Genomic DNA, 10,993 nt, shown 5'->3' on the forward strand with positions numbered 1-10,993 from the left:
GAGTATTTGAATTTTGTTAAAAATTTAATAATACAAGTACAGAAAAAATGATTAAAATAACAGTGGGGATTTGATTACAGGGCCATTTTTTCCTTTATATTTTTCTGTATTTGGTGTTTTCAATAGAGTATCACATATTCTCTCCAAGCCTCAAGTTATTGCTCTGTAAAATGGGGCTCATTATGCTTACATTGCAGTGTGGTTGGGAAGATCAGCGACAGTACTTGAAAGTACCCTATACAGCGACCAGCCCATTGTAATATGCAACGAATGGTTACAATATCATTATCTGTAGTTGCCAATGACACCCTAGTTCAGATATTGATCCATAACAATTACTAATGTTGTTTTTATGAAGACAACAAAATGATTAATTGAAAAATCTATGTCACTTTTACTGAAATTCTTAGTATTAAACTTCTGTTCTTCCTCATAAGGATGGATGAAATGCTTAGCTTTTTGTATCTAGTGCAATAATCTCCATTCTCACCCAGTTCAGACATCTCATTTAAAATCCATGGTCTGTTGACCTTCAACACCTTATTACTTGCTTTATCTCACATTATTCTGTTGAAATGATACAAACTTTGTATTTACTAATTAGAGAGAATTCTAGTTCCTGAAGCCATAATAGGTCAAAGATCTGTTTTAAGTAGAATCCTCTTTGATGAAATAGAAAGAGGGACTTTCCTTTAGCGCTGTCTGCAAAATGCCAGTTGCTCTCCTCTGTAAGATTCCATTTTACAGCTCTCTTCTTTTTCTCTTTCTGAGGTCTCTCTGTTTGTGTCTGCTCTTGAGGATGAAATTTATACATGGTGGTAAAAAATAGTTTCAAGATGGGTGGGAGTTGAAAAGGACCCCCCCCCCAATTGTGCAAAACAAACAAAATGGGCAAATACATCTCCTATGAAACACTATTAGTGACCCTCACTGGCTGATGCAGCCTAGAGTTTTATTATTTAATTCACACTTATCAACTGTGATGGTCTAGCTAATGGGATCAATTTGGACCTCTTAATAGGTATCCAGAACAGGTGGAAAAGCTGAGGTAACTGGAAATTTGCCTTTTTTATGTTCATGTATTAGGGCATCTTCTTTTCAAAGCGACACATACCCAACCCATCTGACTCATGTTGTAAAAAAACACACCATCCCCAGCTAAAGTGATTAGAAAAAAGGTGGAAACTGCAGAGGAAGAGGGCTGTGGTGGGGAGGCACTTTATTTTTTTATCAATGTCTGAAGAGTGCCTGATTCGATAAGATGTGCAGTTTTATAAAAATGTCATGCAACTAATGTAATGAAATAGCTAACGGGGCTAGGGTGGCCCAGCCGGGGTCTCTGGCATGACCAACTAAACGTGAGACTGCCCCACTACTCCATCTTGGAAGGGAACCAAGAGGAGTGTGAGGATCATGCTTGGGGTTGCACAATTCCTTCTTTACTCCTGCATAAGTCACAGATTCAGGTGTTTGGGAGTGTATAAGCTGTGGACTCATGGACACAGAGGTTTGTGGGTATGTGTGTGAATTGCAGATGGAGAAGCTTCCTATTTTAGGCAACTTTGGCCAGGCTACCTTAAGCTCCAAGTTATTCTCTGGAATCCAGTCAGTACCCTTTCACTAAGAGATAAAGTGCCTTTCTGACCCTGTTATTCATCTCATAAACTTCTTACCTCCCAGGGATGCTGTGAAGTCTCAGGGGGCTAATGGAGAGCCCTAAAAGTCAGTGGTGCCCACAGGTATTATTACATCTGGGATAGGCTTCCGCTCTTAATTCATTTGAGGGGGGAAAATACCTGCTTCTTTTTGATGCCACCTGCACAGAAGATGTTCAGTTGTAATAGGATTGCAGAGATTTTAATATATAAACAACATTTATTTTGTTCTCTTTATGAAATAATTTATTCCTATTGTAGAGAATTCAGAAAATAATGAAAATACATCAAAGAAAACAAATTTCACCCTTAATCCCATAACATAGGGGTAACCACTTTTAGAATTTTTGTGTTTGCTCTTTTAGCTGGATAGGTGACTAGGAAAATTAAACACACACACAAAAATTTACAGTGGGCTGCTTTCTTCATAGGGAAATGGGATGCCCCATAGGGTGTGCCTCTAGCTACTTTCTGGGGAAGCGGGAAAGGCAGATTTCTTTAGTTGGGTTGATTGTCTTATAGAAAATAGTTCTTACCACCTATTATCCAAAAAGTTCTTATCACCTAGTATCAACAAATCAGTTGCCATTTTCCTAGACCTAAATGCAATGAATGTTTAAGCAATTTTTTTAATTAAAAGCTTTAGGTAGTTGGCCTAGTATTGTACCCCAGATAAAAATGTTTCATTCTTTTGAACCCAAATAATGTTGTCTAGGCATTTTTGCAGGGAGGGGATGGTATGTATGTGTGTGTCCCACGTGACACTACTTTTCTTAACATTTTTTCTTATTATCTCACTTCATATATTGCTTTTTTTGTTGTTGTTGTTCTTGTTTAGCTATTATTTCATAATCATAAACTTAACTCTGCAACCTAGCTAGACTTGGAGGAGGACAAGGAAAATCTAGAAACCAGTGAACTGCAGGGAGAGCACAAAGTTTATAGGGTGTTCCGAGCAAATGGGGGCAAGGAGCGCTCTCTTGAACTACAAAAGGAATGATCTGCTGGTTAAGATAAAACAAGTCAAGTTGATTAGAGTTGTCCACAGTCAGCAATGGTGATCTTCTTGCTGGTCTCGCCATTCCTGGACCCAAAGTGTGCCATGGCTTCCACAATATGCATGCCCTCTTTCACCTTGCCAAAGACCACACGCCTGCCATTCAATCACTCAGTCTTGGCAGTGCAGTTGAAAACTGGGAACTGTTTGTGTTGGGTCCAGCGTTTGCCAGAGGCAAGATGCCAGGACTCGTATGCTTCAGAATGAAATTTTCATTATCAAATTTCTCCCATAGAGGGTCTTGCCACCCATGCCATTGTGGCGTTTTAAGTCACCACCCTGGCACATAAATTTTGGCATGATTCTATGAAAGCAAGAACCTTTGTAACCAAATCCTTTCTCCCCAGTGTTCAGAGCTTGAAAGTTTTCTGCTGTCTTTGGAACTTTGTCTGCAAACAGCTTAAAGGAAATGCTGCCCAAGGACTTGCCATTGATGGTGATGTTGATGAAAATGGTGGGGTTGACCATGGCAGAGTGTGGGTGGCTCTGGGACGGCAGCATCTGTAAGGCCTACACGCTCATCTTCCTTAATTCCTTCAGTTTCCTTTTCTCTAGGATGTATCTTCCTTCCCTGTAAAACAATCCAATGTCATTCCATCAGATCCTTTCTTATATCTTCACATTTTCTAGTTTATTCCATCTGCTAAATAACATGTAACTCTGCCACTTACTCCTGCTCTGGAAGTTGGGATAATCCAAACTGAGGGCACTCTCCCACAGAAGATGGGGAAATTATTGTTCCACGGATAGGGTAGTAGGGTGGAAAATAGGATATGTATATGGAGGTGGTGTTGGAGAGGAAATTCCAATCTGGGGTGCAGCTGACTTTCTTCCATAATATCAAGAATAAAAATCATCTCATCATTAAGAAAATTATTTTCTTTAATAAGAGAACGTTTATTCATTTAATATAACTTTGACCCCTTTTCTTTCCACGTCATGACTGAGGCCTTTGCTAGGCTAAACATGCTTTCCCTCTCTGCCTGAGAGCATCCTTAATTACTTTAAATGGCAATGAAAACCTCTTTAGTTTTCCTCCAATGACCAGAATTCTCTTTGATCTTGGAGGAGAGGTAAGCAAGATTCTGATGTTGGAAAGATGTAGAAAATGAAGTTTCTTCTGCCACAAGTATGGGCGATGGGTGAATATTGTTGATATATGACTATTATCAATCTTTGCCTTCCTCCTGCTCATTCATCCTTTGTAGGTAGATCTGTCCTTTAGGTTTGGGTGAAGTATTGGGGGAAAAGAAGGAAGAGAAGAATTAGAAGTAAGTGAGTAGGTGGAGGAAAGTTTGTGCAAGAATTTTTGAAGAAATAATTAAGAAGAGTGGACAGGAGAGAAAGGGGAAATTAAAAAAATAATTCTATGATGTATATATTCTTCCTTGCCACCTCCGCCCACCAAAGACTCTAAAGAATGCATTTGAGTTAATTTACAATTACTTGTGATTGCTGGACTCTGCAGTCAAAAAAAGAAAGAGTTAAGTCCATTTAACTTTATGTCATATCTCCATATCATTAAACATTATTTTAAGGACATGTGTTTTAATGGCTATATGATGTACCATAATTTATTTAACCAATTCTCTACTTTTGGATAGTTATTTTCAATTATTTTGTTGTTTATAAATATATCTATATTTATATCAAAATATATTTATATAAAAATATATCAATATTTTGTCTGCAACTCTGATTGTTATGTTGTCAGAGTAATTGATGGTGGTTGTAACCAACTAAAATCTCAGTGGCTAGCAGGTTAAAGCCTGATTTTTTATTCGGTTTATTGCCTAGGATTGGGAGTGGTGGAGATCTGTTCTGTTCTTCGCAGTTATCAGAGACTCAAGCTTCCTGTATATCGTGGCTCCATCCTCCTCCGGTCCTCAGAGCCTCCCACTGGGTCCTCTGATCTGGAAGACAGAGGAGAAGGGAGCATGAAGAAAGCACGTCCACTCTTGACCTTCTCAACTTAGAAATGACACATATCACTTCTGCCCATAGTCCACTGTTGAGAACATGTCACATGGCTCCACCTCGATGCAAGGGGACTGTGGAAGAGACAGTGGTATCGGTTAACAACAAGTCCAGGTGCTGTCAATTTACTCTCAGATTTTAGAATACAAAGAGTTACAGTCCTGGAATCTTTTGCCAATACTAGATAATTGCCATTTGATGTTCTCTTTCGCTTATAGAGACATTGAACTTGGGTCTTCCCACATCTTCCCACATGCTCTTCCCAGTCTCTTTTCTCTACCCCTGTGGGTCCCCTTATCTCCTCAGAAGATTCGATGAGCTACCTCTGGGAGAAGGAGCTTGCAACTGCTTCAGAACTCATGTGCGCGTTATTCCGATCCCAAATCCTTTCCTATCTCTGATGCTGGCTTATTTCTCCAGGTACAGAGCAAAGCTGTAGTCGACTTCATGGGTGTTACAAGGTCCCTGACTCCAATACTGAAGGACGATTCCTTGCCCTTGTGAAATGTTACTAAATATGAGGACCTCTGATTGGAAAGGACAGTGGGAAGGGGGAGGGTGGTGTCAGGCGAAATGCACTGACATTTCAAACACAACTGACTACTCTGGCCCCTGGTAATGGCTTTAGTATTTTCACAGCTCATCCCCGAGACTGAGCATCAGGACTATTAAGAGCTAATTGAGCTGAAAATCTTCCTCCTCATGCTCTAAAACTTTCAGGTAATAAAGGGTTTCTGTCCCAGGTCTGGAGTTGTGTCCTGGGGATAATGTAGTCAGCTGCCTCTGTCCACCCTGCCTCTGTTCTCTGTCTTGACAGGGTGGGGATGCTAATCACAAACAGACTTTTTAAGCAGAATGCCTATTGCTGTGGCTACTGAATCAATACCCTGAACTGAGTTGTTTGCCCTCAAAACTGCTGGTACTATAGGCATGAAGCTCGTAGGACTTGAATGTGTGCCCTGTGGTCCACCCACTGTGTTTTTTCAGATGTGCTGATATGATAATCCTGTAGTTTGAAGTTTTCCTGGAGGAAACTTCAGAGAATTTCCCTAGGATTAATGTAATTCTTTTCTTGGGGCGGAGGAGAAAGGTCGTCTGTGAAGCTCTCACTTGCATGTGCACCCCCATTCTCTGTTGCCTTTATTCTCTCTTGCTTCAACCCCCATCAACACCCTCCCTGCCCATTCTCAGAAGATCTGGGAATCAGATCCAAAGGTAAGATTTTTGGAGAATCGTTATATTTTGCACTTGTCCTGAAACTAGATAAACCCTCATTAAGTGAATGAGGAAAAAGAGCCAGGAATTGGTGTGGTGTTGATGTTGCTGGTGGAGCCGGTGTTTCCCCACTACCAGTCCTGTGCCTTCCTCAGCCACTATGCTGTCATCTCTTCTTCCCTGAAGAAGGTCTTGGCCATCTTTCGAAAATACAAAGCATGGCACTGAGACCCTCTTGTTTAGAGAGCAGGGAGAGCAAATGCTGCTCACGTTCTCCTTGAACCCCGGCCTCACAGGCTGTGTTGTTTCTTCTTGGTTGTGTTGTGTGAGGTCCATTCCTGTAGCATCCTAAAATTCCATTGAATCCCTGCATTTGTACTTCTGGACGTTCACTGAAATAACGAACAACAGCAATAATACCAACCGCTTACTGACTACTGATACTATCAGGGGACCTTGCCATATAGTAACATTAGAATATGTTTGTTGAAGACTTACTCTTTGCCAGGCAGTGTAGGTGTGCTTTATGTGTGTTCAATCATTTAACCCTTCCAACAACACTGAGTTAGGACCCACTAATATCTGTTTGACTGAAAAGGAAATTGAGGTTGAATGGTTAAGTAACGATTAAAAGTCCATGTTTTTACCCCTTTCACTAATATACCTTATATAACAGATACATATATGTTATATATGTAATATATACTGTATATATCATATATTATCTATTTTATGTATCATCTATTTTTTATAATCTTTGCAAACACCTTGCAAGGTAGGTGTTACTATTTTCATTTTATGAATAAGAAAGTAGAGGCTCTAACAGCCTGAGAGAAATTTATATCATCGTGTCACAACTTACAAGTCATTGAACAAGGATTTGAATCCAAGTAATCCTTTTTTTACAAAAAAATCTATGTCCTTTCCATGCTCCAAAATGTTTTTTGGTCAAATGACTTAAATAATATTCCTTCAAGGTTGTCACTGGGCAGAAAATGAGACATTAGGGCTTTACTAGAAATTACCAAAAGGCAAAATTTAAGCAGGAAAAATGAAAAAGGACTAAAGGAAATCGATAATGTCCCCACTAAGTAAGGCTCTGGAAAACAGACCCACTTTTCAGAAACCTTCCTGGTGAAGGGTGAGCCTGGATCCAAAAGGACACACATCCTGGGTTCCAGGGCTTTTCAGAAGAGAGAGCAGAGGACTCTTCTGCAAATTATTTACAGGAAGTGAAAAATTCTTTCCTGAATATTGGCTTGTCTTTTAGAAAAGCTATGAGGGGAAACTACTTTATACCTCCTGTTTAGACAAAGTTTCCATGTTTTAAATTTCAGTTAGGCATAATTTGAATGAGAAGGAACATTGGCTTTTAGAAAAACAGACAATGGTGTAAATTGGGATTATATAAATACAAGCTTTGTTATTAAAAAGAGATATACAAAATATATTTAAATTATAAACTTGGCTGTAAGAAAAAGGTTGAGAAGGGAACCATTTTATTTAAATGAAGAGGAAGTTTCAAGCAGTAGTTAGCAGCTGGTAATCCCTAATTTGTGGGCTAATGTTGAAGCAAGTTAAGAAAATGACCTCAGGGAAAGATCAGAGTGATGTTTTATAGAATTCTGGATTTAGAGAGACCTTGGAGAGCATCTAGTCCAATGAGCTCATTATAAAAATGCAGGAACTGAGGTGGGGAGAGTAGGGGCAACCTCCTGTGCTCACAGAGATATAGTTGTTATGCACTAAACTCACTTAAATCTTTTTTGTGTAGTTATATGGATGAGAAGAAGAAAAGGTGAAAAACATTTGCTTTTCCAGTCTATGGCTGTATCTCCCTAATACTATTTTCCTTTTAAAAGCTGTTTCTCCCTATATTGAACTTTTTTTTTTTTTTTTTTTTGATTAGTTTTAAGCAATAAAGTCTCCATAAAGAAAAGAACAAAGTTTGGGACTTTAAACATTATTTATTTTTTAAAAATGTATTTATTTTTAAAAACCATATGTGCATATGATATTAAATCAAAAAAGTTATAAAAGGTACAGATTTAAACAATGGCCTCTCTCTCAGGGAGATGAGCCCCAGTAACTCCAGGGGCTTACAGCCCTCTCAGAGTATCCTACACACGGACAAGCGCATATGTAAATATGCTATTCTCTTTTCTTTCAGTTTTACAAAAAGATCAGCAAACTATTTACGGTATCCTTCATCCTGCTTTTATTATTTAGCAACATACTTTACCTTGGGGATTGCTAACATATTAGGTCTTGTTAAATTGTTTCTTTGTTTTAAATGGCTGCATAGACTTTTATTGTCTGGAAGTACTAGAACTTATTTAATACATTTGGGTCATGTCCTCTCTTGCTATATCAAACAATGTTGTGATAAATATCTTTGTACATACATAATTTCACACACGTGGGAATGTATCTGTGGTATGAATTCTCAGAAGCGAAATTATGGCACAAAGATGTGTCTTACATTTTGTTAATATTGCCAACTTCCTGTATCTCTGGGAAAGAATGGGGTACCTGTTTACTCACACTGTGGCCAACGCAAAGCATTATCGAGTTTTAAAAAACTTTTAGACTAGGTGAACTTATGGTAGGTGAAAAATATCAGATTGTATTTTTCGTTTGCTTTCAGAGTTAGGTTGAACATCCTTATGTTTAAGAGTCTTCATAGAAATAAATATTCTTTCTTTTGCTTTTTTCCCCCTACTTGTTTCTGGCCTTTTCTCATTGATTTGAGAAAAGGAAGTGATTAATATATAAAGAAATCTTTATATATTAAGGAAATTAATAAATAATTATATCAATTTAACCATATATTAATTTATATATTAATTTAATTAATATATAATAATAGTATTCGCAAATATTATCTCCATTATGTCACTTGCTTTCCGATCTTATTTATGGTATGCCTTCTACCCCCTTTTTGGCTCCGCAGAAGCTTTTTTATTGTGAGCGAATGTGTGGATCTTTCTCTTTATTTGTGTTTGGATTATTGTGTCATACTTAGTAAGACTTTTCCCCATTAAAAACTATAATACAAAATCTCTCCATAGTATAGTTTGAGTACCTTTAGTATTTTCATTATTGTAACTGAATTTTTGATCCATCCTGACTTTATTTTAATGTAAAATATGCACTAAAAGATATGCCTTTATTTTTTCAGATGGCAATCTAGTTGTTCCAGTACCATTTACAAAATAATCAATATTCGCATTGATTTAAAATGTTACCTTTGTTGTGTAAACTTGAAACTACTCTGGCCTTTCTATTTGGATGGAGTCTCTCTACTTAAGAGGTAGTACAGTTGGTCTGTCTAGTCAAGTAACAGTACAACATTCTGTTTAATTCTTATAGCTTGCAATATATTTTAATAGTTGGTGGGGCTCTATATCCTTGCTTATTTGTTTTTTTCTTTTTTATTAAAATTTATTGAGGTGACGTTGATTAATAAAGTCAAGTAAGTTTCAAGTATTATTGAGGTGACGTTGATTAATAAAGTCAAGTACGTTTCAAGTATGCAATTCAACAGTGTGTTGTATATATATTGTATTGTTGTGTTCACCGCCCAAAGTTAGATTTCCTTCCGTCATCTAATATTTGACCCCTTTTACCTCTACCTACCTCCCTCTCTCCCCTTCCCTCTGGTAACCACTGATCCACTGTCCATGTCCATGAGTCTCTGTTTGTTCATCATGTTTGTTTGTTGCTTTCAGTATTATACTCCACGTATGAGTAATCTTATTTCTTTGTTATAAAGAATAGAACCCTATTATGTTTGCTCTTCTCTTTCCAAAAATACTGCAGACTCTATTGTTTTATAGGTTAATTTGAGGGCGAATTGACATCGTAATGATGTTCCATATTTCTATTAGAAAACATGGCATGCTTTTAATTCATTTAATTGTTCATTTGTGTTCTTCAATGCATTTTAAAGTTTTAATCACATAGATATTACACATTTTAATGTATCTTTCTAAGTATTTTAACTTAGTGTTACTATTATTTCATTATATCTTTCAAGTAATTTTTATTTTTATTTATACAAAATTATTTAATTTGGTATAATAATTATATCCTCAACCATCTTCACCAATTTTTAACTTTGTATTATGTAAGACTTCATTCTCTTATGTTTTCTAAGTATACAATAATATCATACGCACATCATAATAGTTGTACTTTCATACCTCTTCTTTCATATACTTGCATATAAGTATACAGTCTAGTGTCTCCAGAACAATGTTTAATAAAAATAATTATAATAGGCATACTTATTTCATTTTTGACTTGCCTTTGTGGTGATGTCTATATATGTCTAAATGGGAATATGTACATAGGAGTTTTATACTTTTCATGAAGTATCTGTTTATTTCTACTTCATAAAAATTTTTATCAAGAATTGATAGTGAATTTTATGAGTACTTTTTTGAAATTTATGACAATTATTATATGATACTTTCTCATTTGCTTCTTTGATTCATTCAACATACAAGCACCTACTATGTCCCAGGGAATATCGTAATAATGGGGAATATAGTGATGAACAGAAAAGACAGGTTTCTATTTGCTTGTAGTCTAGTGGTAATCTGATCTATTTTGATATAATAATATGGTAAATTATGTTTATTAATTTTCTAATATCAAATCATTTTCATTTCTTCAGTAAAATTCACATAGTCATGGTACATTATACTTTTAAAGTACTATTTGATACTTTCTGTCTTGTATACTATTTAAAAATTTTGCTTTGACATTCATAAGTAAAATTAGCCTATATTTTGTATATATGCTATCTTTTTCAGATTTTGTTATCAGGATTATTTTTTCTTTTATGGCAATATTTAGATGATTTCCTTCTGTTTAATATACTTTAGGTCAGTTTTAAGCACATCAGATTTGTCTTTTCCTAAAGTCTGTGTTAGTATTCCTCTGCAAAACCAGCTGGGTCTTATGCCTCTTGAGGGCATAGTTCTTTGACAATTTTCTTTATGTCTTTTATGGTAACTGGTCAGTTTGGATTTACTATCTCATCTGTGTTACATTTTATTCTCAATTTCTGATGTGTCTGGGT

The 10,993-nt window shown here is 36.5% G+C and overlaps 1 pseudogene; it reads right to left on the bottom strand.

Moving 5' to 3' along the window:
- Positions 1 to 2,687: 2,687 nt before the first annotated feature.
- Positions 2,688 to 3,180, bottom strand: LOC102895939 (annotated as a pseudogene).
- Positions 3,181 to 10,993: the final 7,813 nt, after the last annotated feature.

The sequence above is a fragment of the Pteropus alecto genome, unplaced genomic scaffold (assembly GCF_000325575.1).
Source record: "Pteropus alecto unplaced genomic scaffold, ASM32557v1 scaffold24, whole genome shotgun sequence".
In the NCBI taxonomy this organism is placed as follows: domain Eukaryota; kingdom Metazoa; phylum Chordata; class Mammalia; order Chiroptera; family Pteropodidae; genus Pteropus; species Pteropus alecto.